Genomic DNA, 27,561 nt, shown 5'->3' with positions numbered 1-27,561 from the left:
AAAAACAGATTAATGGCTTTTTTTGAATGGTAGCATATCATGCTTACTACTAGACAGAAAAATTTGAAACTACTTGCAGAGTAAAGGAGGATGAAGTGCTTTGAAGATAATTTAAAGTAGACCCAAATCCGTGCTTGTTCCAAAATGAACACTTATTAATCTTCATGTAGAAATGTATATCCCTCTTAGCTCCTTTTCTTTTCTTTTTCCTTTTTTTTTTTTTTTTTTCCTTTGGCAGTCACACTTGTTTGCACTTCTATTAGTGGAACATATGCAACAATCACAGGCTGCCACATAGCTAGCTTTCCTAAGGATATACTTGTTTTCTGAGGACATACCACTACCTCAAGAATGATTTGCAAATTCTTTAATTCAAGAACATTGATAAAAGCCAGCTTTCTAGTGTGGAGATGGTAGGGGAGCAAACTAGACACTTTATAATAGCAACTTAGTCACAGTAACCATATACAGTTTTATAGCTGGATTCTGAAAACATAAATCAATAGCTCTTTATGTAACTAAATGAGAAAGAAGTTGTCTTTGCTCATGCTTCCCTAAAGTTAGCACTAGCTTTTAGTAATAATCAATAGTATTCTGGACTAGGAAGGAGAATCATATGCTGATCATCAAATTGCCAGCCCTCAGAAAAAGCATCAGATCACAGAAAGTGAGACTTCTAAACTTAATTTAGACAAGTACATAAACTTTGCTAATGCTTTTGTTTAAAAAAAAAATATATTTTTTTTGATCTGTCAGTCACAGAACCAAATTTAAAAAAAAAAGTATGAATTTATGAAGGCATGCCAGGCTGCAAATAGGCTAGGTCTCTGAATCCTCCTGATGGCATACAAAATCTGTCCAATTTTAAATATAATTGCTATGCTTTTCATCCTGGGTTTGCTACAGTTTGGTTTGGGTTTGCTAATGTTTGGTTCTCCAACTTGTCTTACATTAATTTATGAACAATTTTTTTTTGTTAACCTCACTACTGTTTTTAAACTGAGAAATTCACTTTTGAAAGTGCAAATCTGTAAGTGCTGCAATAACTCCAACAAAAACGTTTCAGATCGAGGGGCAACATTTATGTTGATCATAAAATGATGTTTGGATATAGTGCTTTGTAATATCAGCTGTTGTTGAGAGCACCTTCCAAGGTTCTGTCTCCATTGCATTTTCCAGGAATAATTATGCCCTTAACTTTTTGTGTCCTACCGCTTATGACATACACTTTCCACTAAAGACCAAGTTTATGGGGAAACTTCGGTTTTGGGATCATCACAAAATACAACATTTATCGTAGTTAACAGAACTCTTTAATTGTGAGAACAGAACAAATTTAACAATCCAGAATATGCTGTATATAATAGTAATAATAAAAAAAATGCTTTTTTATTCTAGCTAAAGATTTACCACTTAAGTTCACTTTTTCCACTTAGTGAGGATCACATCATACCACCAAGGAGGGTATTAAAATATTTAGTGCTCCCATGACCTATTCAGCATCAGTGTCTTAAAACAAATCGTATTGTCAAGCCAGTAACTTGCAGCAGTGTTACTTCTGTTCATGGAGCAACCTTGTTTGAGAGGCTGTTTGTTTTGTAGTGAGTTTATATTTGAAAATGCAGTTGTAGTACACATGTTGCACCTGTCAGATGACTCATTTTAATACGATGTACACGTCTGAGTATCATTAACACAGCACTGAAAGGTTTCTTTTACATGACCTGAAACCTGTGTGTTTCATTTCACGCTCCCTTTAGATAAAAGGTGTGTTAGTATTTTGCACAGGTATTTGTCTAGTGTATTGTCATACTCTGTGATGAAAATATTGTGAAAATGAATATGGTGTGCCCTTCACTTCCCTAGATCTAGAATGGCTGTGAGCTCTCTCCCTTCAGGGATTTTCCAGCTATTCCTTCTTAAGATAACATTATTTTAGTTTGTTCTTTATGTACTGCTTGTTTTGCATTCCAGGTGCTCAATTAACATTGTGTTAAATCGCATCTTTCCAGCTTTGGTCTGGAGTAACTTACTGATGCCTAATTCACATCATCATTACCCTGGGTACTGAAGTATAAGACTTGAGTACAAATTAAAAGAACCTAGAATTTTCTTGACAGAATGTGTGTGATGAACTGCTTGAGAAAATTTGCTGTATTTTCTGGGTGCTTCAGGCTAAGGCAATTTGTTAGGTCTGAAACACAAATTTTAGAAATTAATCAATACACTGGTCAATGGTAACACCCTTCTGTGCATCTTATCATAAATGGGAGAAGAGTTAGCGTCTCAACTGAGTAATGCTTTTAAATTCAGATTTTCTTTTTCCAAAGTAATTGAACTGACATGTTTCCTATGTCAAATTGTTTCAAATGCTGAAGTCTACTATCTGTTACTTGACCTCTCAAGACAGCATAAAATCCGTCATCAGCCTGTTCTTGGTGTAAATGCAGTTAGCATCTTAATCTCAATCATGCAGATTAGTCATAAAAGCAGCCAGTGCTGTAGACAATTCTACTCTGACTTAGTATTTCTCTTCTGTTTGTATAGTATTCAAGAAACATCTTCTAATCAACATTTTATCGACAGGTAAATTTGCAAGAAAAGCCTCTCCAATAAATACTTCTGGTTTAAAAATATCCACGCCATTTGTAAAAACTATTAGTCTGCTACATCTTCACTTAAGCAAGAAGCTATGAAGGAGAAAAGATGAAACTTGGTGACATTAAAATGAATAGCACAAGTACAGTATCTCTATAGGCAACAAGTTGGAACAAAGTCTAACACCTAACAGTGTGTCAGTACTACGAGGGTGTGATGTACTGTGTCAAATGTGAGTTCAAATAAAGTATCTTCCAGAGGATGATTACCTTTCAGCTACACTTACTAGCAGTCATTCAGTTATGCAGTATTTCATGATGTGAATAATAGGCTTAAAGTGATGGAATAAATAAGGAATAACCCTATCTAGCAAAGTTAACTATTACACAGTCAGTAGGTTGCTGGACTCTGTATTAGGTTTCCTCTGTTATCTCTCATAGTGAGTCATCCAAGTAAAGTATGACAGAAACTGTCAGTACCCCCATACCTGAGCTAGTAATGAAATCAATTCCAGCTGTAAGTCTAGGAAACAGCACCTGTACTATATTCTTAATATGAATCACTGTGCTTGATTTCATGTGGCTTATTGCCAAGTTGCAAGCTTTTTAAACATTTGTAAACAGATATTTACAAAACTGAACTGGTGTCAGGGATGGAGTCATGCACCTCACTCATAAGAAAGAAGCAAGGATGTTTATTGATATAAAACAGTGAGTTAACAAAGTTCAATGGTAACTGTGACAGTGGTTTAACAAGAGATGATAGCAAGGTATACTTGATTATTTACTGCATAGAGGACAGGGTCAGACAAACTGTCAGGGAGACCTTCGCGTTGAGTCATGAGGTTCAGAAAAGACCCCCTTGCTTACTAAACAACTCCTCAAAGAGGAATCGGTGTGGCTAGATCCAATCCTAGTCCCAGACTTGATCAATGGTTTATGTCTAAAGGATTATATATGCATAATCAATCCTTTTTATCGCTTAGCTAAGATTTCAAAGTTTAGCATGCTATTGGTCACTTACCAAGAATCCGTTGTGGCAAGGACCCTCTCAACCTCGAGGAGTAACCTTGAGAGGCATCCCCACTCAAGGGGAGTGCCGCTGTGCAGGGCAGCTTAAAGGCCTCTTGGGCTGCTCACTATTTATGGAGTAAGGTGATTGATTCATAGTCATATTTGCATACTGACCACAGATGTTAGTTTCTTCCAAATTTGGCTTGAGTTGGACATTGACCAGCACTGTGTTAAGTGGGTGCATTGCTCAAATTAACCCGTGGCCATTGAGTCATTATGAATCCACTTTGAGTCGGATGCAGCCATCGCGACCAGATGCATCCATTAGGACTGCCACTGGTGGTTATTGCTTGTGCGGGATTGTGGGAAAGAAAGGTCAGGTTGAGGGGGCGGGGAGCACACCATCGCAACGGGTTCAGGTCAAACAATGTCAAAACTGAATTTCCTGAGAAGCTTTTGTGACAGCCAGTCACCAGTTCTCAAACTGTATGTACTGAAGGCATTCAGCAGGCAAATGCTATAAGAAAGTCCCATTCTACTGTGTAATTTTTAATTCATACCGGGATTTTGAAATTAAATGTTGCCATGTAAATTATCTTCTCAGTTTTAGACAAAACCTACCTTTCCAAATGTGTTTCATTTCCAAAGGATGTAATGACATTAGGAATGTCTTTTCTAAGAGAGTGATACACTGAGTATATTCCTTGCTGTCATGTCCTCTATAACTTTTTATTTTCTTGCAGGTAGGCTAAGTAGAGTCTGAGACTACAGATATGATACATGGCACACAAGCAGTGTTTAATCTGCTCTGCCTTTTTATGGAAAAACAACAAACACCCCTTTCCCCCACTTACTTACACTTTTTTCCTTCAGTTATTCGGGACTACATGAAATTACACAGTTAAAATTATGGGGCTTTAATTACATGTTCCCTTAGGTTCATTGAGACTATGGGGTTTTACTGCAAAGTAAATGTGACTATGGAATGAAGATCCCCTCTGTAGGACTCATACATTAGGATGATAATATTCTTGCCTCTGGTTTTAAGGAATGCTATATCTTTCTTCAAAAGTGGCTTTACAGCAAGAATCACAAAAATTTAAACTTTTTGTAATTATAAATAAAGATTCTTTGTCTTTAGATTTATATTTTTAAAGGCAGAGAATTCTTGCTTGTTTCAAGGTGAATTATATTTGTGGATTTCTATTTGAATATATATACTCATTAACTCTGAAAAACCTTTTTAGTTTTAGTTCTGTGATTTCCTTCTTACTGCAAGATAGTAAGTCAGATTTCCCGGTTATTTTTAAAATCTGTGTCACAGTGCATAAAAATATATATATTACATAGTGTATGAGGAATGCAAAAATAAACATTAATTAATGTCATAAAATCTGTCTGTATTCCATCTTCTTTTCCCTAGAAGAGAAAAGTCCTAGCTAAGACTGAATTTTATGAGCCTAGTTAAATGCTGATTATTCTTTTCTTGGTACCCAAGGCATCAACAGCACACTCATCTGACTCTCTAAGCACCATTAAGTCAAGTCCCTGTTGCTACTATGGAGTGTTACTAGTGCACATAATTATATCTGCTCTGTGTTTATCAGCAGGGTTCACTCTCAAAATGGCTATGTTCAAAAGTGATGTTTCCTGTGGGCTGCCTTGTGAAGATACAGTACTGCGTCAATAAAGCTCTTCTCCATCTGTTAGAGGGTGTTCTTAACTACATATCTTGTTTCACTCTGGAGAGGTACTGTATTTTAATTCACATGCCATTTAGAAATGTAACATTCCGAGCAGCAAGAAATAAACCATTGACTTTGAGCTGAGCAGTACAGTAATAAAGAGGACAATGTAATATGGTGGTATGTAAATATTCACAAAGGCAAAAAATAAATTTTAATTGATGAATTTGGCAGCTTCGTTTCTGACTGAGACAATAAATAATATTTCTTTCCTGTGAGAAGCTGTGAATCTTTTGCTCACAAAAATAACAGCTAATACGTGTACTTAGTCTGTTTTGATACTATCCTGATTTACAAATCTCATTGCCCTTTGGCATTTCCTTTATTTCTATTGAGCTTTAAGAATCTGGATCGCACTTTTCTGAAGTTGATGTTTACTTCATTCCGATAATTTTGAGGTGTATTACATGTGTATTGTATTACACTGTGGGCTACAGAGACAAGATAATGAAAGCAGTATAATATCTGAAAGTGATGTGAAACATTCAGCTATTTTTGGTAACAAAAGTAATTCTTTCAGAGCAATTTACTGCTCTGTCTGTTACTGTTCTCTCTGAAGCCCAAATTAGAGTAGGTACTGTGCCAAGGAAGACCAACAACTCATTTTGGCCGCAGGCTAAGAGAGGTGCGAGATATGACACCTCTTCAGAGCACCAAAGCTAGTTTACATGACATCTGTTGAGAACAAAGATAATAGCTAGCCTCTTGTTGGGTAACAACCAAATTATAATATATTGTTGCTAATTATCTTGATTGAATTACTTCATAAGGTAACAAGACTTTAACAGTAGTTTTAATTCAATAATGCATTTCACTATGTATACAGCTTTATGTGGAACAGTTTCTTCCAGATTTAATCATGGTCCAAATTTTGAGTAGTACGTGTGGGCTATAGGAGGTTAACATAGGCAACTGTCATCAGTTAATTTTCAAGAGGGGTTGAAAAGAACATTTGTATTAAATGTTGTAAGTATATAGTTGATCTCTGGTGGCTACCTGTGAAAGAAATGGTCAAGTTTCATAGCAGAACTTGCTGTCCCTTGCAGATTTTCCATTTGATAATCATTAGTCAAGATCAAGTTAATGAACAGTGCTTGAAGATAGCTGGAAGTAGAGTGTGTGTTCTACATAGTTTTGAGAACTCTTTAGGACAAAAAAAACCCAAGCCAACCAAGACATCAGCCCACCAGTCTTAATAATATATTTATTTTTTTCCAATTTTGCTGTTACTTATATTTTTTTTTTTGCCCCCCAAAAATTTGTTTCGTACAACACTATCCTGTTGTGAAGTACAAACCACATGCTCGTTGAGGCTCCCAGAGGCTTTCCCTGAAGACCACTGCTCTCTGCTGTCAACTAGGTTGCAAAGCTAAAGCTTGTGTGCACAGTAATGTTATGTTTTATACCTAAAATAGTTGCATATGCACTGCAGTTGTCTACAAAGCTAACTCTAGTTAGAACTGGTTTGGATTGGAAGACCGGGAGTGTTTTTCATTGAAACTGGATTATGTAAATAACACTGAAACTGTAACAGTTCATAGGACTGAGGAATGATCTTCTTCAGAGAGGGTTTTCCCTGCAGTTTGGTGTATGAGCATGTTAATGTGTGGTGCTTCTGACGAGGAATTGTCCAGTACAAGGGAAATGCTAGCTATGAACAGTTTTTCCTCTGTGTGATTTTATCCTTTTTAAATAAGAGGCAGTAAAAAAATCAGTCTCTATATTTTGTTGACTGGGCTGTGCAGGGTCTTTTAGCAGAATAAAGGGCTGTGTGTGGTAGTGGTGGGGTTTTTGTTTGTTTTGTTTAAACAAAGGACCCTTGCATCAAATAGTAAAAAAAGTATGATAAAACAGCATTACTATCTCTGCCTCCCCCACCAATAGTGCAAGTAGACAGGAAGAACCACATGCAGTTTAATTAAACACCTGTTGGACCAACATGTTAAAATTTTCATTCAAACCTTGACATGACCTTCTATAAAAGGACAAAAAAATTAGTCCAAAAGCTGCATATGTGTTTGTGTATGTATGGGTATACAATTTGAATTGGACTGCAGTGTGGTGTTTGTACCGCAAACTAGCTTAACATGTAAACTCACAGCTTTGGATTTCAGCCTGTGACTGTCTCCCATTAAATACAGAGGGGGGAATCAGGCCCTAGGTTGGGCACACAGCTTATATACCCAAGTTAAGTGGTCAGCATAAGCCAATTAGTTCTATACAAATTGGAGTAACTTCAAGCTTTTGGCTGCTATTGTTAAAGCTCTGGAATACTTTTGCATGTTTGTAATGATTTACCTGTTGTAGATACGTAGTTGACCAAGAGTAGATCAGAAGACGTGCCTTCTGAGTGTCGTAAACTCCGTGAGCTTCAGGCTGCATGGTGTAGTGGTGTAGTTTAGGCACCAGCCTAGAGAGCATTTTAAAGGTCAAAATTTCTTCTTTTCCTGCTGAGATGGGGGCAGAGGGGACACACACCAAACCACCAAAAAACCCACAAAAAGTTACCCAGTCTGTTAGCCAGTTAAAGTCTGCTCTGGCATAATACATTTTGGAGTTTACAAGTGAATTATAGTTTTTCATCTCAGAATTGTACATTTATCTTCATAACAATTCAGCTCCAGGAAGCTTATTCTTTTTTTTAATACCCAAGTGACATAATGGGAGAGCAATGGGTTTGCATTTATATAGTACTTCATGCATAGCAATGTACATGTATATTCTAGTGTGCTGTATAGCATAATGCAGTTCTAAAATATGACTGGGAGTTTTCCAAGTAAATTTGGTTTTTAATTTCAGTTTTAAATAAAGATGCCATTTGGATACAAACAAACTGCAGTTATCTCTAACTTGTATCCAGACTTAGAAACAATTACTGAAGGCATACTAAAGCCAGCAGAGATAGTCTAGAGCTTACTTAGTAAGATGGCAGAAGCATACTTTATTATATTTCACCCACAGGCATATTCACAGGATTGCAGGGTTTAATGAGTTCCAGTTTTCCTACCTTTCAGTAAAGGCTTATTTAATGAAATAAAAATGGAAAGGTTAAGAATAATGTGTTATTAAAAGCTAGCATAATACCTGTTTAGAGTATAGGCAAGGTGAGCTCTGTTTAAGTGGCAGCATGTTTATGAAAGAGAAGTCATCCTTATCTGCAGCTTTCACAGTGTAGAGGTCATTAATATGAACCACAAAGTTTACAGCAAGTTGTTTGTTTGGGTTTTTTGGTGTTTAGGGTTTTTTCTTTTTTCTTTTTTAATAAATAATTTATGGCTTAGTTTTTAAGGTTTTTGATAAGCTTAGTAATTAAAGTACTGAGGGAAAAGGAATACTGTTGACTGTCAGTTATACAGGGTTCCACAATTACTGCCTACATTTTGAGACACTGTCTCTTTTACTTTGCTAAGTAAAAGAGATTATAGATATCAGAGTATTTCTTTGCCAGTGCCTGTCCCCAGATAAGATAAAACAATATGGAGTAAAAACATTGATAAAATGCCAGAAGATTATTCAGAATATGCAAGTGGAATTGAAATGGTCTCTGCTATGCAATTCCTGTTTTAGTCACCTATTAAAACTGTTGATGCTGCTAAGAATGTAAATCTAACTGTAAATTTTACCATAGAAATTAATGAAAATTAGCAAACAAAGAAGGGGTGGTTGCATCTCCTCAAGGAATCTTTGAAGAAGAATCATCAAACCTATCAGAGGATTTTTGTTGTTGGGAATATTTCATAAGTGAAACTAAGAGAAGTGTGAGCTATATCATTACATGCATTTTGAATTTGACATATTTGGGAAGGAGAAATAAGGATATTTCCCATCTAGCACCCAGCACCAGTTTTGACTAGGCTTCTATTACATTGTGGTCTCAGTCTCTAAATTGAACACAATATATATCAGTGGTGGCTGGGAAGATAAAATGATGGTACCGAGATGGGTTTCCCTAGCCCTCTTATTTTGCAATGTTAGCTTTGATTTCGATAGCTGGCTTGAATAAGCTGCGTAAGGAAACAAATGTATCCCAAACCATAAGGCTTTGCAGCAAATGTCATACTGCTGTACCTAGAGGAGAGCTAAATATTACAGACTGTACTGCCGTATTTCTTAATAAGGAAGCCTTACTGCTTCAGCATCCATTTCAGTATTGTCATAGACTTCCTACACATATTGACAAATGTGAAATAAGCACTCAGCCCTTCCACCTGTTTAAGTGAAAACAAAGGAAACCCCAAAAGTGTTTACTTGGTGTTTTCATGTGACAGTAGCCCTTCCATGATTTTAATGTATATCTGCAGTAATGAGCATCTCCACAGTTAACTTGCAAAGTGCTGAATTACTTAGACTAACAGGTAAAGCTGTCTTCCATCTAGGACTGTAGCACCTGCTTTCTCAAAACAAGTGAGAACCACTCCTAATTGATTAAAGCTTTTTTGTTTGGGGGAAGGAAAAAACTTCTATGAAGAGTTTAAGCTCCTGTACATAAATTTGCATAACCATTTCTTTCACACTCATTTTTAAAACATTTTTAAATATTATTGTAAAAGTTCCATGATTAAAGATTATGATATGCAGAATTTTATTGCTCTGGGAAGAAAGACATGTTAATTTCCACAGATCCTATTAATTTGGTTTATTGGTGCTTATCTGCATTATGAATCAATTAAACTCATCAAATAGTGCTAAACCATCAACTATTCTAACTCAATTATTTAGTCTACTGTAATGTTGCAGCTGCTGCACTACTGACCTGTAAATCTCTAGATTGAATATGTAGAGTGTAGAAAGAGACTTAAATAAGCAAAATATTAATTTGATTTATATGCTTTATTTGATTTTTATATGCTTAGCTGTTTGGAGTACTTACGTGCATGCACAGACACTTTCCACAAGAGAAGAGTTATAATTTTGAGGAAATAAAGCAGTTACCTGAGCACTGTTTTTTTTTTTTTTAAATGCATAACATACATTCTTCCAGTTTGTTCTTTTTACCTTGATTTCAGTTTGTGTGCTAAATAGCTTTGGAATTAGCAAGAAGGTTCCTCTTGGAATCTGGTGGGGTTTGTTTATTTTGCAGTTCCCTTAACAGCATGTAAGACTACTTGATCTTTTTACTAATGTAGTAAACTCCAAATCAGCAAAAGTGGTTCTGTTTGTAACGCTGTAGTCTTGAAACTTGCAGACGGTTATGGAAGTAGTAACATAACTCTAAAATTATACCTCCTATAATCTGAGAACCTTCTCTAATGTGAATGGTTTTTGCAAGAAGTTTATATAAGTATGTAGTCATAGATTCAGTGTTTTCAAGAAGTGTGGTGGAAAAGGGAAGGGCAAATTGAGCAATACGGATGCTCTCCACAGGATCCACAAGTGATACTGCTTTAAAATTCTGTAACTCTCCCGGAGATACCTGGAACACTGTTATTGGAGAGCAGCAGACCTTTTACCTTCAAGTTGGTCTGCACCATTCTTTCTACAGGAAGCCGAGGTGATAGCTCCTCTTACTTGGAGAGAAGCTTCTGTGCCTAAAAAAGTGAAGGTAGAATTCCTATTTCTAACTTATTTTCTGGAATTCAGTGGACTTCAGCTTCTGACTGCAGGATTTCGAGAACTCTGTAGATAACCATTAAAGTAGTATTTAATAATGCCTTTGTTTCGTTCCATGGTGCTTTGGAAAAGGCAATGCTGTTAAACAATGAGGTCCTGGAGAGCTTCAGTGAAATGTATTCTCCATCTCTTAAAATGCAACTCCTAAAATACAGTTTTTAAGAGTTGCATAAAGTACTCCCTAGCTCAAAGTAATACCACATACTATTTGGTGAAGAAGTCTGGAGAAAGGTCAGTTACAGGATGTTTTAAAGTTAACTGATTCTTTGCATCTGAAAATGTAGCACCTCTGCTCTGCTGCAAAAGTCTCTTCCCCTTGCAAATTTAGTGTCGTCTTGGCTCTACAAGCCCAAAGGAAAAAAAAAAACTTCCCCTGTAGTAATACGATATACTTCTATAAATCATCTTAGAATGTAAACCTGGTGAGTGATAAAACAGAGTTGACTGTTGCCCTTTGAACTTTCAAGAACTGCTGGTATATTTTTCTGTGAAAATGCACATTGGGAACAGGCTGAGTCTTGAACTTACACTGTAAAGGTAAAAGGATTGAATGTATGCTGTTTCTGATTTGTATTAAGAAAGCTGTATTTGTAAACTGGGTGCTACAGAAATGCCAGCATATTTGTGTATAATAAATAGCTCATTTTAGACAGAAGGCTGAATATTGCAGGATGACAGGATCAGGGAGACCTGCCAACTGAAGCGTCAACTGGTCAGAGAAAACTTAAAATCACTTGTTAGCTTTGCCAAACCTATATCTCTTATATTCAAAAGTTATGTGCTGCAGTGTGTGGCTAAATGTATTTTGTTAGACAGAAGGAATAGGCTAAATAAAGGAAGTGCTGTAAACCAACTTTTATCATAGAGTGTAAATAGGTAACTCACAACAAGACCTGGAGAAAATTCCATGAGGATTTGAAGTTGGAATTTGATTCAGAGGCTTACAATACCTGATACTTTATTTCTTAACTCTGTCCTTGGGAGACTGGTGATTTTCCTCGGAAAAAAGTTACTTCCGTTTTTTTTTTTTGTACAAATAATTATCAAATATTCTCATTAATTTTAATGATTTTTGCAGAAGTCAAAGTTTCAATGATTTTTTTTTTCTTCAGAACTAGTAAATTCCAAGGGAATGGAGTTTTAAATGAATTGAGAGTGAGGTTAAACCTTGCCCCCCCCCCCCCCTCCCCCCTTGGTATTGTAGTAATTTAAAAAATCTGCTTGCTTTGATCACCACTTTTTATTTTTACGGATGATTTGGATGTTGCAGAAAGTGCATCATTTGTTGCAGAAATGTGTGTGTGTTGGTTTTTATCCATTCTAACATAGCTAGAATCATCAGAAGGATCAGTTCTCTCAGTATGTAATTTTGGAGGTGACGGAATACAAATATGAAAATATACAGTGGTCCTGATATTGGTCTGGTACCCAAAAATCTTCCTAATGAATGCTGACTCATTCCTTGTATCCAAAATATTGTTTTGAAGTACAATTAATAAATGTTCCTCAAGCTTTTTTCTTTCTGATATAACATTACAAAAACTTGGGGAAACTGACAAGTCCGAGTGCTCATTTTCCTAATCGTCTTTTGCATTTTACTGTTTTGAGGATTTACAGCATGGTGTTACTGAATGAGTTAATTGTATTCATTAGTTTACTCTTACATGGCGTAAATCTTCCAACCTTATTAGCAAAAGAGGCTTTGACCAGAAGTTCTACCTTGCAGTAAATTGCACTTAACATTAATGTGGTTAGTAATTTTAACTGTTTAAGAAAGTGCACATCTATTCAATATAATCTGTTAATTTTAATGGCTAAAATCTTGTATATGGAAGAAACTAAGCATGTGTTGTTGGAAAACTTCATTCCTACTGGTTGAGGTAGAATAAAGAGCAAATAAGTGGAACTTCTTTTAGATTTGTTTGCATCTCCCGAGATTTTGCTATTAGATTTCTTCAGTCTGATTAACAGGACTGTGAACTTCATATTGGAAGACCTGTGTTCTTATTCTCTTTCAGACCTAAATAGCTGATCTTAGGTAGATAGTTTATTGGTAATTTCCTCAAGTTTTTCCATAATTTTCCTGGTATTGTTTCAGACAGGGATTGTCTTATACAATTAATAAATATTAATTTTATATTTCTTTGCCTGAGGCTTGCTTGATCCTGATTTTGCCTCATTCCAACTAACAATCTAGAAGGTAGTTAGGCAGCTCTTACTCAAGCAGCAACTGCTCTTTTGTACTTTGGAGTGACAGAGACTGAACCTTTGATAGAAAACATAACCAAATAAAATCATTAAAGCATTGAAAATTTTGGGAGGGATTGCAACTTAGCAGATGTTGCTTCTGGCTCTTAGTGTAGTATTGTAGTTGCCGCAATTGCGTAAAGAGAAGTGAAGAGGCCTTCTTAGTGTGTGGAATCAGTAATATCTATGGGTTTACATGGGATGGAATTTTTGTGAGATAATTTTTTTCAGGTGACAGCAAAAGCCAAACCTTTATCATTGCTGAGCAGTCTGAAGTGCTTGAGGGCTTGAATTGTAGGCTTGGAAGAAATGCAAGATTTCTGTGAGTTTCTCTGCTAAGAGTGTGCTGTAGATGTAATGCTGTATTTTACTTGAGGCTCTAACCATTTTTGACCTTGTTGTCCTGCAATCTGGAAATTAGAGTTTACAGATTTTCTTAGTATATTCAAGTAATATTTGATTATATCATACTCTATAGATAATGATGTGAGAAAATTGCTGGATTTTTAAGAGAAAACATTGCCAGGTGAATTTCAAGACAAGTATTTTTATCTGGGTAAAAACTGTGCAGTGGCTACAGTATGAAGTGGGCTGTGGTTTCATGGGTCTTGGTACAAATTGAAGGGGAAATTTAATTTGTAACTGCTCAGCAATGGTAATTTATGACCAAGGAATGGTCTGGCATGGATGGCAAGAAGGCCCAACTGCAGAAGGGATTAAACTAGCTGGAAGCAGGAATGCCAGAGACAGAGCAACTCCTTATGAGTGACTGAAGCTTTCTGTAGTTATGAGAGATGAAACAGCTGCAACATTGTCTTGTAGCCATCCTGGAATTCCAGAGCTCAAGGGCCACCTTTGGGCAGCAGGGCTGGGCAAGGGGATGGACTCAACACCAGGGCGAGGTGCCCCATGCTGATGCTCACAGGAGTGGCACTGCTGCAAGTGTATATAATGAATCTGCTTGTGAGGCATCTATGCAGGCTCCTTGTAGAACTGCTTATGGCCGTGGGACTCTATGCAATGCATTGCTCTTTTTTTATTCTTTTTTAATGTTCGAGCACAAACATGTTTAATTTGCCTCAAGGGTACACTAAAAATTCCCCAACGAAATAAACATCTGGAAACTGCTGAATTGCTTGGTCTTTTAGTCAGGGTATACCCCAAAGAGTTCTTAGCATAATGCAAAACCAGGGGCTCTAGTTTGGACAAATTAAAATTCATCTGGCTCTAGCAATGAACTTTTCAATCTGTCTCTAAGAATCAGTTATTTCTGTTAAAGCATTGAGAAAAGATTGAGAAATAACCTATTCTTTTGTCATATATAGTGTTCCATCTGAAAAAGGGCTATGGGACTGTAGTTTGTTTTATGGATAATGGTTTTTCTTATCCCATTTGTACTTTAAAAGGTTCTTTGATTGTTGTAACACTTGGTATTTACGAGTGTTTGTTGGTATCTGATAATAATGAATTTACAATTAAGGGACCTCTGGAGATTGTGTGGCCCAACCTCAACAACACTAGGGCTGGCTAGAGCAGGTTGCCCAGGACCTTGTCTAGTGCTATGAGTATCTCCAAAGATGGAGACTCCACAGCCTCTCTGGGCTGTTCCAGTGCTCAAGGACCCTTCCAGTAAAAGATGTTTTCTCGTGTTCAGATGGAATTTTATGTGGCTGGGTTTGTAACCATGGCCCCTTCTCCTGTAATATATACTTGTTTCAAGTGTTCAAAAAACATCTGTTAAATAATCTGTAATTTTGCTGGTATTTTTTTTCTCCAATTTTATGTCTCCCCTAATGTGTTGTCTAGCAAATTGGCGTTTCCATGTCTGTACAACACAGATTGAGACACTTGAGTCATTAAACTCTGAGAAAGTCTTTTAAAAATCTATACATCCTTTTTTCAAGTTGATGCCACTCAACACTACTAGTATGTGAAATATGGACAAGATTCCTAGTAGTAGTATTTGTAATTGTTCTGTATGTTGCCAGATCCAGTTAGATTCAATCTATTAAATAGAAAAAATGCCAACAAAAACCCTACCCAAAAGAAGCCTAAGATTGGTTTAGTACTCTAATTTGTAAATACATTTTCCAGAATTTTATCTTTTTTTTTTTCTTGACTGTATTTCTACTTCTGCATGGAATAATTTAATTTTTATCCATCTTCTGAATGCTTTATAAAGATTTTTTTTAATCATCAAGAATATAGAGGGTGTATTTTGCCTTTCCAATTTGTGGAGAGGTAAGGGAAGTCAAAACAATCTTGGTGTACTTACAGGAGGAGAAACTGATGAAAGAAGAAACTGATACTTTGCAGTTATTGTGGTGTCAAGACTTAGTGCTGATTTTCTAGCAAAAGGAAGGCGTTATATTCGGTCACATACTGTTTAATATCCATTCTCTAGTGGGATGTGTTTGGGACTGCTATTCTTTGTCTGCTTCCTGACTATTTTTTATTTTAATTTCCTTTTCAGCCAGTTTTTCACTTCCTGCTCTGGGTGCAGTAAATCAGGGAGAAGCATGTGGCCTACTTGGCGTTCATGCAGTGAGATTATCATGGCTGGGATGGAAGCCCCAAAACACAGTGGTGAACTGCTTACTCAGCAGGTAATTTCGAAGGCAGAAGAACAAGCTTGTGTTTGGCTTCTTGTTTAATGTCCAGGGAGCCAGCCTTGGGGCTGGTTAAACAGGAATTCGGCACTTAATGTAGCAGTTGGAGGAGAAGAGGGCAGATGTGGGATCCAGAAGCATTGCATGATACACTACAAGATGGTTAGTCTGTGTGGCTGTGGTGGTGATGCACCGCAAGACAAAAGTCTCTTCCATCAACAGGTGTGCCAGAGGTCTTGATTTGGATGGGACTCATAATAGGCAATGCTGCTGTCCGTGTCTCTGAAAGGTGTGCCAGGTAATTTAACCTGAGGCTGGGACTGGAAGCAGTGGTGGCCTCAGCTGTGGAAGGTATGCTCTGTTCAAGTTACTGAGCTGACAAGGGATGGAGCTATGGGAGGACATGAGCACACAGCACAAGTATCAGAGACAATAGACAGGAGATAACCGTTTTTTCTTGAAAACCAAGCAGGCGTAAGAGCCAGAATCCTGCACTACATGCAAGGAGAGAGACTCAAAAGCCTCACTTAAGTGGCTGGAGGATGGAGTGGAATATTTGAGCTATGTACAGAGTTGCAGAATTGTAATCTAATTGGGAAGAGAGACCTGGTGAGATGAATTGCATGCAATGGCTTGCTACAGGGTCTTTAGGAAGATAAGAGAGAAAGGCAGTGCAGTTACTACAATAGAGCAGCTCAAGTGCACGGAACTTTGCTGTAGACCAGGCCATGTGAGCTCATAATTCAGAATCAGTTAGAGGAAAGGCCAGCAGGAGGGATGGGATGGTGAACACCTACAGGCTATCCAGTCAAGAAGAGGAAGTCTCTTTGTTGTTGTTGTTGGTTTTGACAGCTGGAAGAAGCTTCATGATCATTTGCTCTGGTTTTTCATGGGGACTTTAATTACTGATATGTTCTGGAAGGTCAGTGTGGTAGAGCACAGGCAATCCAGAAGCTTTCTTGAGTGCACTGAGGTTATGTTTTGTTGTTGTAGGGGTTAAAGAATGTGTCTGGGGAGGTGCTCTGTGGCAAGGGAGGTTGTGATTATGTGTAAGGAAAAAAAAAGTTTCACAATGAGGGTTAGTTAAACATTAGGACAGAGGCTGAGAAAGGTTGATAAATGTCCATCCTTGGAGGTGCTAAATATTTGTCTGAATAAGTCTCGGAGCAACCTAAGATAACTTTGAAATTGACCCTGCTTTGCCTTTGAGATTCAACTAGATGAACTCAATATGATCTTTCTGACTGAAATTGCTTTATGATTTTTGTTATATTTGCCTATCTGGGAAGTTTGTGTGATGTAGTTACTAGAACAGGAAGCTGAAAGAAGCTACCTGGTTTAGTTTCCACTTCTGGGATGATCTCAAAAAAAAACCAAAAATGGACTGTGTATCAAGTTATATATGGTGTTTGCCTTTCAGGATTGCAAACATTATCCTTTGTGTACATGGGAAGATGGGTGAGTGACTTCTGAAGGGAGTCCTGTTAACTCTGTTTCTCAAGACTACCACAAATGAAATGAATACTGTTGAATAATATTCCTGCTTTTATGGAGCTGTTGCTATGCTTAATGAAATATTTAAGGCTGAAACATTGAACAGCTGTATTTTATGGTTAGCATAATCTCAATAATTTCCATTGCACTTGAGTTTGTTTATGGATAAATGAATGAGAATAGAGTGGGAAAATGCACTTGGTGTTTCCAGTTGGTTTATGAATGCCTATGGCATGTATATGTAGGAGTTAAAGTTCCAGTCTGTTCTGCTAGAAAATACCCTCTTTTTGCATATAATTAAACTAGCCATGAACAAAAACTTGGACTTTCTCCTACCCCTTTGAGGTTGTTAACAGTTCTGAGTGTATGTCTTTTACTTTCAGTTTGACAGAAGTTCTATCCTGTCCCTGAGGCTTTTTTGGTTTGTTTGGGTTTTTTTAAAGAACATTCCTTAATAAAATCCCAGGCATCTCTTTACATGGGATCATCTCATCTGAAACTGTTAAGAAATTTCACTTTGATTTAGTGTTAAGTTATACTAATACATACCAGGGACTTAGAAACTAATGCCTAAAGCAAAAAAAAAAAAACCAAAAAAAAAAACAAAACCCCACCACAAACCCAACAACAACCAAAAAACCCACAAAACCAAAAAACAAGCAAAACCCAGAACAATATTCAGCCATACTGTGCTTGTCCTGATTTGTTTTTCTTATGTATTTTTTCATGCTCAATGTTTTTGTTTTTTTTTTTCAACAGAATGCTCTGTATTTTTTGTTCTTCTTCTCAATGGTAAGACATTTTTTATGGTAATGTGCATTTATTTAAGGCTGACTAGCGAACTATTTGGATTCTTTGGCTTTGGATTCTCATTTTATGAATACTACAATTATACAAACCCATAATACTAGATTCAGTATGGCAATAGTCACCAATGGAGAGAACTGTGTTGCTCTGGAGGCAGTAGTCTTGTCTTTTTTTTTTCCTTTTATATTACCTCTTCAGATGAGATGTTGCATTTCAGAGGATGAATGTGGTAAAATGTTTCTTTGTGCATTCCCCTAGTTGTTAATAAAATAAATAAGATCAGGGAAGTCAGTGTATTTATCAACAAAGACTCTTTAAGACTCTTTTTTTTTTGTTTTTTTGTTTTGTTATGTTCTGCTGTGTTAGTCGGAGTGTATTTTTGGTTTTCATACTGCATCAGACTACTGTTATATCTACCTTTTCTTTTACCTAGCTTTTAATAAAGCAAGACAAGGGTGTGGTTATCATGAGGATATACTTCTGGAATCGTGTAATAAATGAGGTCTTAAGTTGGAAACACTGATGATTTATGGCTTTCCTCAACACTCATTAGGCATACACATCAATGTGTATCATCCTATAAATTATATTACATGCTGTAAAAAGCCATAAATTGTCATTTTTAATGTGAGTTATTACCATTAAAGACTTTTATTCCCTGCTGCTAGTGTGAGTTTCTATGGCTTCCTCACCAATTCCCTGACTAATGATTTCAGCAACTGCAGGAAGGAGACCAAGAGATACAGTGGCTGATTAGGTAGCACAACTGCCTTAAAGCTGTTAAGTCAGAGGTTAAACTACTTTATAGAGAAAATATGATCTACTCATCTGGTAACATCCTTAACATTGAGCATTTCTGAATAGCATTCACACCAACTGTATTATTTTTCTTTACTGCTGTTAATATCTGCCTACTGAAAAACAGAAATGCTTTTAAAATAATGATACCAGTTTGTACTGAACAGTCAGCTCCAGTAGAACGAAGATAAGCTAAATCCTGTGAAGCAATTCAGTCTCTCTCATTCTTCTGCCCATCACAGAATTTGCAGCACTACCTCAGAGGGGATATTGCTAATATTACTACATTATACTGTAGTAAATTGTAATATTTTTAAGTGATGAGCCATCAAAACACTGGGTTGTGTGTCTTACTCCATATTACAAGTTAACTTGAACAGAGCTAAATAAGGTGAGGGAATTGCAGGTAGTACTTAATGGCTTTTTTTTATGCAGCACTGCTATGGCATTTGACTTCAGGGAAGGTATTGCATTCCTCCAAGCTGTAGTGGTTATCATTTCCAACTCTATGTAGAGGTTCATGCAGGAGGAAGACAAGAAACGATGTATCAAAATTTACTTAACTTCTAAGTTTAGATACCTTTGGGAATACTTTTGTTTGAAAAGTGAGTACTACTACCTTTCAGGTTGCTGGCTACAAAGTGTCATTATGAAAACTAGCTACTGTAGGTTGCAAACGCAATGTGAAACCAAAATAGTTTGTCGCAGCTTTTCCAAGAAATTCCTCCTGATGAGTCTGTTCTGTTCCCTGGAACGCTTGTGTATACCATGGCTTTTTTTTTTTTTTTTTCTTTCTTTTCCATGCCTTCATTAAACCTTAGTTTATAGCAAGTATCTATCTTTATCAACCTTTTCCAGTTCAGGGTATTAAAGTGAGAGAGCGACATCTCTCAAAAAAGCGTTTTGCTAATCTTGTTTTAGGCATGATGAAAAGGATAATTCTGATAAAAATTAATGTTAACATTTTGCTAGCCATTTTTGTTGCATTTTAAGAGAAGAGCTTTTTGTATTCCTCCATCCCCCCACCTCTCGCCTTGCTGACTAGACCAAATTTCTGGCTAAATCATGCCCTCTAGTGAGTCAGTTCGGTGAGATGAAAAATTACAAAGCTTTGTTGTAACTAAGGTGGATTTTTTTCCCCTTTTCTTTCTCATGTAGCTTGGAGAATTAATCAAGTATAGTTCTTATGAATAAATAATTTATACTTTTTGCTAGGTGAGAGAAAGGTCAGTGTTTTAGTATTTGTAATGTATTCCTAAAGCTGCCACACTTTCATATCATACCTCGCAGAAAAAGGAAGCAGTGCTATTTGTACTTTGTAATCCTTATGTAGCAGTAATTTAAGAGCTGTCAGTTGCATGGATGACCTTGATAGCAATACTAAGGTAGAAAAGAGGAGGCTAATTATAACTGAAATCTTATTTTTTAAAATAGTTCTATAGTGTATCTAATTGATTTACATGGAAAAGAGCCAGAGAGCATCAAGAAATTAAAAAAAAAAAAAAAAAAGTTACTTGAAGTAAATACCTAAGCTGAATAAAGTAGCTGTTGACTTAAAGTCAGGAATAGCTCTTAAAGTGAGGAGCGATGAACTGCTTTTTGCTGATTATTGATTCCAACCATTGCTTGAATTCAGCTTGAGGATTGTAGTATATTGTGGTCTGGTAATCTCAGGAAGGTCATCTGACGTTTCAAAATGTTAATACATTTTATATATTCAATTATGTTTCAAATTTTATAATAATAGAAACAGTATTTGTAAAATGTATGTTTGGCATTGTCTAATTCATTCAGATTCATTGCAAAAGCAGATCTTGTGTCGTGATGTTATCTCTTGCCTGCATCGTGTATCAACAAGACTTTTATGATCAAATACGGTGCGACATATCCCAAATAGAACTTGTGAGTGAATGGAAAGAAGTGCTTTGTGTTCAATTTGTATTTGATGAAATGGGCGTCTTTTGTGATGAACTTTGAGGGTCTAATCCTATTGAATTATTTTGCCACTGTTAAGAAACAGAATTTATTCATATGCTGAATTTTTTTATGCTTCCTAACTGTCATGGCTTCACCCAAGCCAGCAGCTAAGCACCATGCAGCCACTCGCTCACTCCCCCCGGTGGGATGGGGGAGAGAATCAAAAGAGTAAAAGTGAGAAAACTCATGGGTTGACGTAAAGACAGTTTAATAGGTAAAGCAAAAGCCCTGCACACAAGCAAAACAAAACAAGGAATTCATTCACTACTTCCCATCGGCAGGCAGGTGTTCAGCCATCCCTAGGAAAGCAGGGCTCCATCACATGTAGCGGTTACTTGGGAGGACAAATGCCATCACTCTGAACATCCCCCTCTTCCACCTTCTTCACCCAGCTTTATATGCTGAAGCATGACATCATACTGTATGGGATATTCCTTTGGGCAGCTGGGGTCAGCTGTCCTGGCTGTGTCCCCTCCCAACTCCTTGTGCACCCCCAGCCTACTCGCTGCTGGGGTGGTGTGAGGAGCAGCAAAGGCCTTGGCTCTGTGTGAGCACTGCTCAGTAGTAACAAAAACATCTCTGTGTTATCAACACTGTTTCCAGCACAAATCCAAAACATAGCCCTGTACTAGCTACTATGAGGAAGAGATAACTCTATCCCAGCCCAAACCAGAACACTAACCGAGCTTTCATGATTCCTCAACTCTTACATTAAAAAGTTATGTAAGAAAATAGTTTCATTGTTATGGAAACTTGATCTCATATGACTTTTGATGCTGTACTTGATTTGCATTGAGTAATTTTTTTTTATTTTGCTTTGAAATGAAAAACTACAATTTTGAAGCGTTAATGAATGAAATATCTGATAAGATCAGTTTGGCTGAGAAATTTTGAACATCATGTGCTTTGATGTTGTTTCTAAACAGTATTAAACAAACAAACAGTGCTTTGGCATTTTGAAAGTACAATGTTTTGACTTCATAGAATCATAGAATGCTGTGGGTTTGAAGAGACCTCAAAGATCATCTAGTTCCAACCCCCCTGCCATGGGCAGGGACACCCTCCACTAGCCCAGGTTGCCCAAAGCCCCATCCAGCCTGGCCTTGCACACTGCCAGGGATGGGGCATCCACAGCCTCTCTGCGCAACCTGTGCCAGTGCCTCACCATGCCCACAGTGAAGAATTTTTTCCCTAATATATAATCTAAATATACCTTCCTTCGGCTTAAAACCATTACCCCTTGTCCTGTCACTCCATGCCCTTGTAACCAGTCCCTCACCAGCTTTCCTGTAGCCCCTTTAGGCACTGGAAGGCCACTCTAAGGTCTCTCTGGAGCTGCCTTTTCTCCAGGCTGAACAAGCCCAACTCTCTCAGCCTGTCTTCATGGGAGAGGTGCTCCAGCCCTTTGGTCATCTTTGTGGCCCTCCTCTGGACTTGCTCCAGCAGGTCCATGTCTGTCTTGTACTGGGGGCTCCAGGTGAGGTCTTATGAGTGCAGAGTAGAGGGGGAGAATCCCCTCCCTCGACCTGCTGGTTGTGCTTCTTTTGATGCATCCCAGTGATTTTTTTTTTTTTCCCCTAGTGATTTTTTTTTGGGTGGTGGGGCGTGATCATATCTTGGAAAACATTTGGACTTTTAGAATAAGTTATTTTTTATGAGTTCAAGAACTGATCTTTTTTTCATTAATGTATCTTATGCATAGGAATTCACATGTCAGATGATACTAAATGACTTTGCTGCTGCCAGCTAGATCTTGTCAGGTCCAGGTTTTGGTGTGATGTTTTCCTTGAGAAACGTTTTAGTGATGCTGTGTGGAAGCTTTGCTTAATTAATGCTATAGGAAGTAGTGTTCTTTGGTAAAGTAAAACCATACAAAGCTTTGAACAAAGCCTTCCATCTACAGAAGATGCTGTGATTCAGTGGGCTGACCTGTCTGTGAAACTAGTAAAGCTGTCACAACATGTTGCTGTAGCTGTTCAGATAAGACATCGAGATCAAGATAGTTATTTCTGTGGCTAGAGTTATATTGTGTGCAACCTTAGACCCATGCTATTTGGATGTGCTACTGTCCAGTGTCTGATGTGGTGATCTGTGACCTTGTTGTATAGGGTGGCTGTTCAACTCTTAAATTTTTAAACAAAAGGTATGTCTCCATTAAGGAGAAATGGAGATGGATGGATGGGGAAATAGTGATTTTTTTTTTTGTTTCTTTTCTTTTTTTCTTAGGCTGCATGCCTGAATGTCAGTGTAAACTCTGAGATCAACCCTTCACTCATACTGTGAGAGAAGAAAATATTCTGTGAAACATCTTAGTATCTGCTATTATGGAAGAATTCTGGCTTGTGACCTGCAACTTGTGTATTGAGTTTGGATTTCCCTGGGTCTCTCTTTAGCTAAGGATCTTGTGGTGAACAATGTTACGTATTTGGTTCTGGACATCAAGTTTGGTTGGTGGAATGGAGAAGATAGATTTCTTGTTTTAGAATGATTTCTTTTAAATTGTTTGAGTTTTATTTTTGTGTGTGTGTTTATCTACTGACTGAGCTGATCATTATCCAAGTTACACCAATAACAGTTGCAAACTTTGTGCAAAATAGTTTGTTTACCTTTCTCCTGAGATTATTGGAAAAGTGAAATTAGAAATATAAAATATGCAATCTAACAGTTGAATTTAAGGATACTATAATGCTATCTGACTGTAATTAGCATTTGAAGACAATCAGGTGTGGAACTTTATCTTCTGTGACAGAGCCTCTGTATATCCTAGGTGAACTGCTGCATCATGTCATACAGACTTTGTAGCCAGTGGGAGATGAACACTAACAATTTACAAGGCCATCCGTAAGTAGTAAATGTGTGATGACTGTGTCGTGGCTAATGTACAGCATACTATTCCATGTTAACATTAGGCCAAATTTAAGAACAAAAAACCCCCATGTGTTAATCACAGTAAAGATTATGCAGTTTACGCATAGGAAGCTTAAAATACAAGCAAAGGATAGAACTGATAAGTAGGATATTTTGAGTGGTAACTTCTGTTTTAGGGACCATGCTTAAGGGACTTTATTATACTGTCCTAGGCAGAACGTCTGCTTTCTCTCCTGCTTCCCATTCACTGTGATTCCAGCTGTGTCAGCATGCTCAAGGTCTGTTTTTCAGTAGCAGATGCGTTCTTCCACTTTTGCACAAAGTAACTGCAGCTGATACTTAATTATAAATATCTCTAAGAAGATATTTTTAAATTAAAGTGATATCAATTACTTCAAAATTGTCACATGCTTGAAATATACACACTGCATTTATTTGTTTTGAATTGATGAATTGTTTATGGAGCACGTACATACATAATCCTTTTGTTCCAAAATGAATGGGTAGAAAAATTTGGAAACATTGGCTGAAAAGGTTCTTTCCATTTCTAGCTCGCCTCTCCCTAGCTATTAGTCAGCTGTGCTGCATGTAAGAGCTCTGTCTGAATGAAAATAAATCAGTTGTGCTAGTTGTTAAAACTAGCTTGATTGTTTTCTTCCAGTTGCAAGGATACTAGAAAGCTTTCTCCTTCCAGTGGTTAAAACCCTCTTTCCGATTTCTAGCCTAAATTTATTTATGGCCACTCTTTGTCTTTCTGACTTAAGACCTTGTATGGTCTTTTACTGAAATATCCCAAACTAATGTATATAATAAAACCTAGTAATTTGCTCTCCAGAAGAATTTTTAAGAGCCCAGTGAGAAGTCATCTATGGCAGGAAGTGTGGTAGTATCTTGAGTTGGAACATGAGAGCTCTATTTAGGTAACAAATTCATTCTTATTTTCTCTTCCCTCTGGGATGTTTAACAGTAATTTCCAATTACTAGAAGGAGAATTTTTTTTTTTTCTTAATTTTCTCAGTGTCTCTGTGTTAGTTACTATCCAGTATTTCAAAACAGGCTATGTTATATGACATCATTAGAATATTGCTCACACCTGCCAGCAGATCCCACCAGGTGAATAACAGCTACTTCTGTAGAATGTTTTATTGAAAAAGGTCTGGTAGTGTATACACATAATGGACTTCTGAAGACATCGCAGTCTCCTTAACTAAATTTTTATAGTATCTGTGACAAGGTTAGTAATCATTCTACTAAAGCAAATAAAATGGTGTTTTTGCAAGATTAACTTAAAATTAACATAAATGAAGAGCATGTTATATGAAAGTTGATTAATTTTCTTGTGCCCGTAAAAGAAATTGCTGACTTATTAACTGTTAAATGATAATCAACTTATGTAGGTCCCCCTGAACTCAGACATTGGCAAGTAAAACTTCTTAGTGAAAGTATTATAATGTCCAAATTCTTTGCTGACTAAAAGCATTAGTTGCATCAAAATAAGAATTGGTCCAGATTCCTTCATCAGAGTCAGATGTGGTGTCACATTTTGTAAATACATTATATAGTAGATAGATGAAAGTAATCAGTTGTGCAGTATATCAGTATGTAAAAGTAGGAACATGGAGAAGGAAATTCCATTCACAACCAGTTGCAGACAATATGTCCTGAAGCAATTCTGGCTTTGTGTTCACCAGTTGGCTTTTGATTTACTTCTTTATGAAAAGTAGCTGATACCAGGTTTTGAAACTGGTATTCATTCAGTTTAAATGTCTGAAATGAAAAACTAAATCATGTTTCATGTTTAAACTTCACTCTTATTCTGCCTTCAAGCTCAAAGGTTGATTATGGATATAGATTTTGTCCTTTTGTCCTCCCTTAACTGGAAACACTTGCTGCAAAGGATTCTTACAAGTTTGAGGTATTCCAGTTGTCATTCTACTTCTCCAGAAGAGACTGCAGTAATGACAGGGTGTCATTTACTGCTTGCTGTGGAGCAAGTATTTTCACCTGGTAGCTCAGTGTAAACTAGAAACTGATGATCTTGTGCAGGTGTAGATTTTTTTTTTTTTTTTTTTTTTAGGTTACATGACAAAAAATGCAGCCTGGTGTGAAAACTCAGCTGCTGAATTTATGAAACACTTATATCTCCAAGGCTCTTCAGAAGCTGTTAGTGCTGAACACTATGAAGGATACTCAAAATAACATTGTACTAGAAATTCTTGAAATTTCTCTGGCTCTGTAGCAGCAAGGAGTTAAAATCAAGAACCACATAGTACAAATTCATTGCTACTACAGCATGTAATACCATCTTAAGCTGAGAAAATGAATTATCTTTAAAAAAATGTGAGTAGATCACTTGATTTCTAATGAAGCCTTTTAAAGAAAGGATACTGATGGGGGGGAGCAATAGTACTTTGAGCTAGTGTTATTTCTTTTTACTGTGTAACAATTGACATGTGATGTCAGGTAGACAATTAAGTGAATATAGTGAATTGTTTCTTCTATACATTGCACTACGCCATTTGTCAGACCACTCTTTATTGCTCCCAGGCATCTTTTCTTCCACCAATTAGCATCCAACATCTCCTGCTGAGATCTCTTGTCTTTCTCTCTGCACTTCCAGCTGTTAAACCCATGCTAGTTCATGAATGGGACTAAGCCACCCTGATAGCTTTGTGAACTCGAAGTAAAGAGTGGCGATGGGAAAAGACTGCTTGTAGTAGCCACCTCTCTTCCTATATTTTTTTTTCTTTTCTTTTCTCCTCTGGAGATCTTGAAAGTTAAAATGCCATGGGATATATGACTACATTGGTATACATCTTTTGAACTAGCATGTATAAACTCTGACATGAAATGCAGTCGAGGAAAGCTACTGCTGCTGTGTACTCCCAAACGTGCTGCACTGAAATTGTAAAATACCTGTGAGGGATCTTTCCTTTTCCTGGTATCTTCTTTACAAAAGTACCTTTTTGTTTGGTTGGTTTATCATGTTTATGTTTTGATGAAGACTTCTTGTTAGTTTTCTTTTAATATATTGTTATTGTTGTTGTTAGAAAAATTAAATTAATGCAAAAACACCTGAATGCTGCCATTTTCTAAATACCCATGATTGTAATAATTCCTAGGCAATATATTTGTGGAATTTTTAATAACAAATGTTGTGCCTGCTATGACTTTAAGGATTAACATTGTACAAAAAAGCTGTGAAGCTGTACAATTACTGGAGTACTTTATGACTCTGCCAATCAGCAAGTAATTAAAAAAAAAAAAATTGGTGGACGTGCTTCAAGGGAATAACGAGGTTGACAAGACGGCATTGTTTGCCTTCATCAAGGTAATTTGCTAACAAAATGCTGTGTGTCAGACCTTTGATTCTTATTTTGACCTCTATGTAGAAGGTTTAAGAGAATCAAAATAAATCTCAGAACAGCAGTTAAGAGATTTAAAAAAGTAGATAGTTCATGTGAGCCAATAGGTCAAATGCTGAAAGTAGCAATGATTACTGGGAAGGGAAACAAAAAAACAGTGGACATGCTTTTACATATTCTGGAAATGGTATTGATAGAATAGTTCCTACTGGCCAGACATAATCAGCTTTTTGAAGACTGTAGGAGAAAAAAGTGGTGAAACTTACTGAGTCATTCTGAATAGGTACTTCACAGTGGATGTCAGTGAAAGTAATTTTTTCTTGAAAATGTTTAATGGCATTTTACAGTCACCTCAAGTGTATTTATTTTAAATGGTTAGTAGAAAAATATCAAAGAATGCTTTTTAGATTATAAATGGCTTGTGAATTTT

Source organism: Balearica regulorum, chromosome 11, assembly GCF_011004875.1.
Source record: "Balearica regulorum gibbericeps isolate bBalReg1 chromosome 11, bBalReg1.pri, whole genome shotgun sequence".
NCBI classification, from domain to species: Eukaryota; Metazoa; Chordata; class Aves; order Gruiformes; family Gruidae; genus Balearica; species Balearica regulorum.
The sequence above is the reverse complement of the archived record's forward strand: the minus strand, read 5'-3'. Positions refer to the sequence as shown.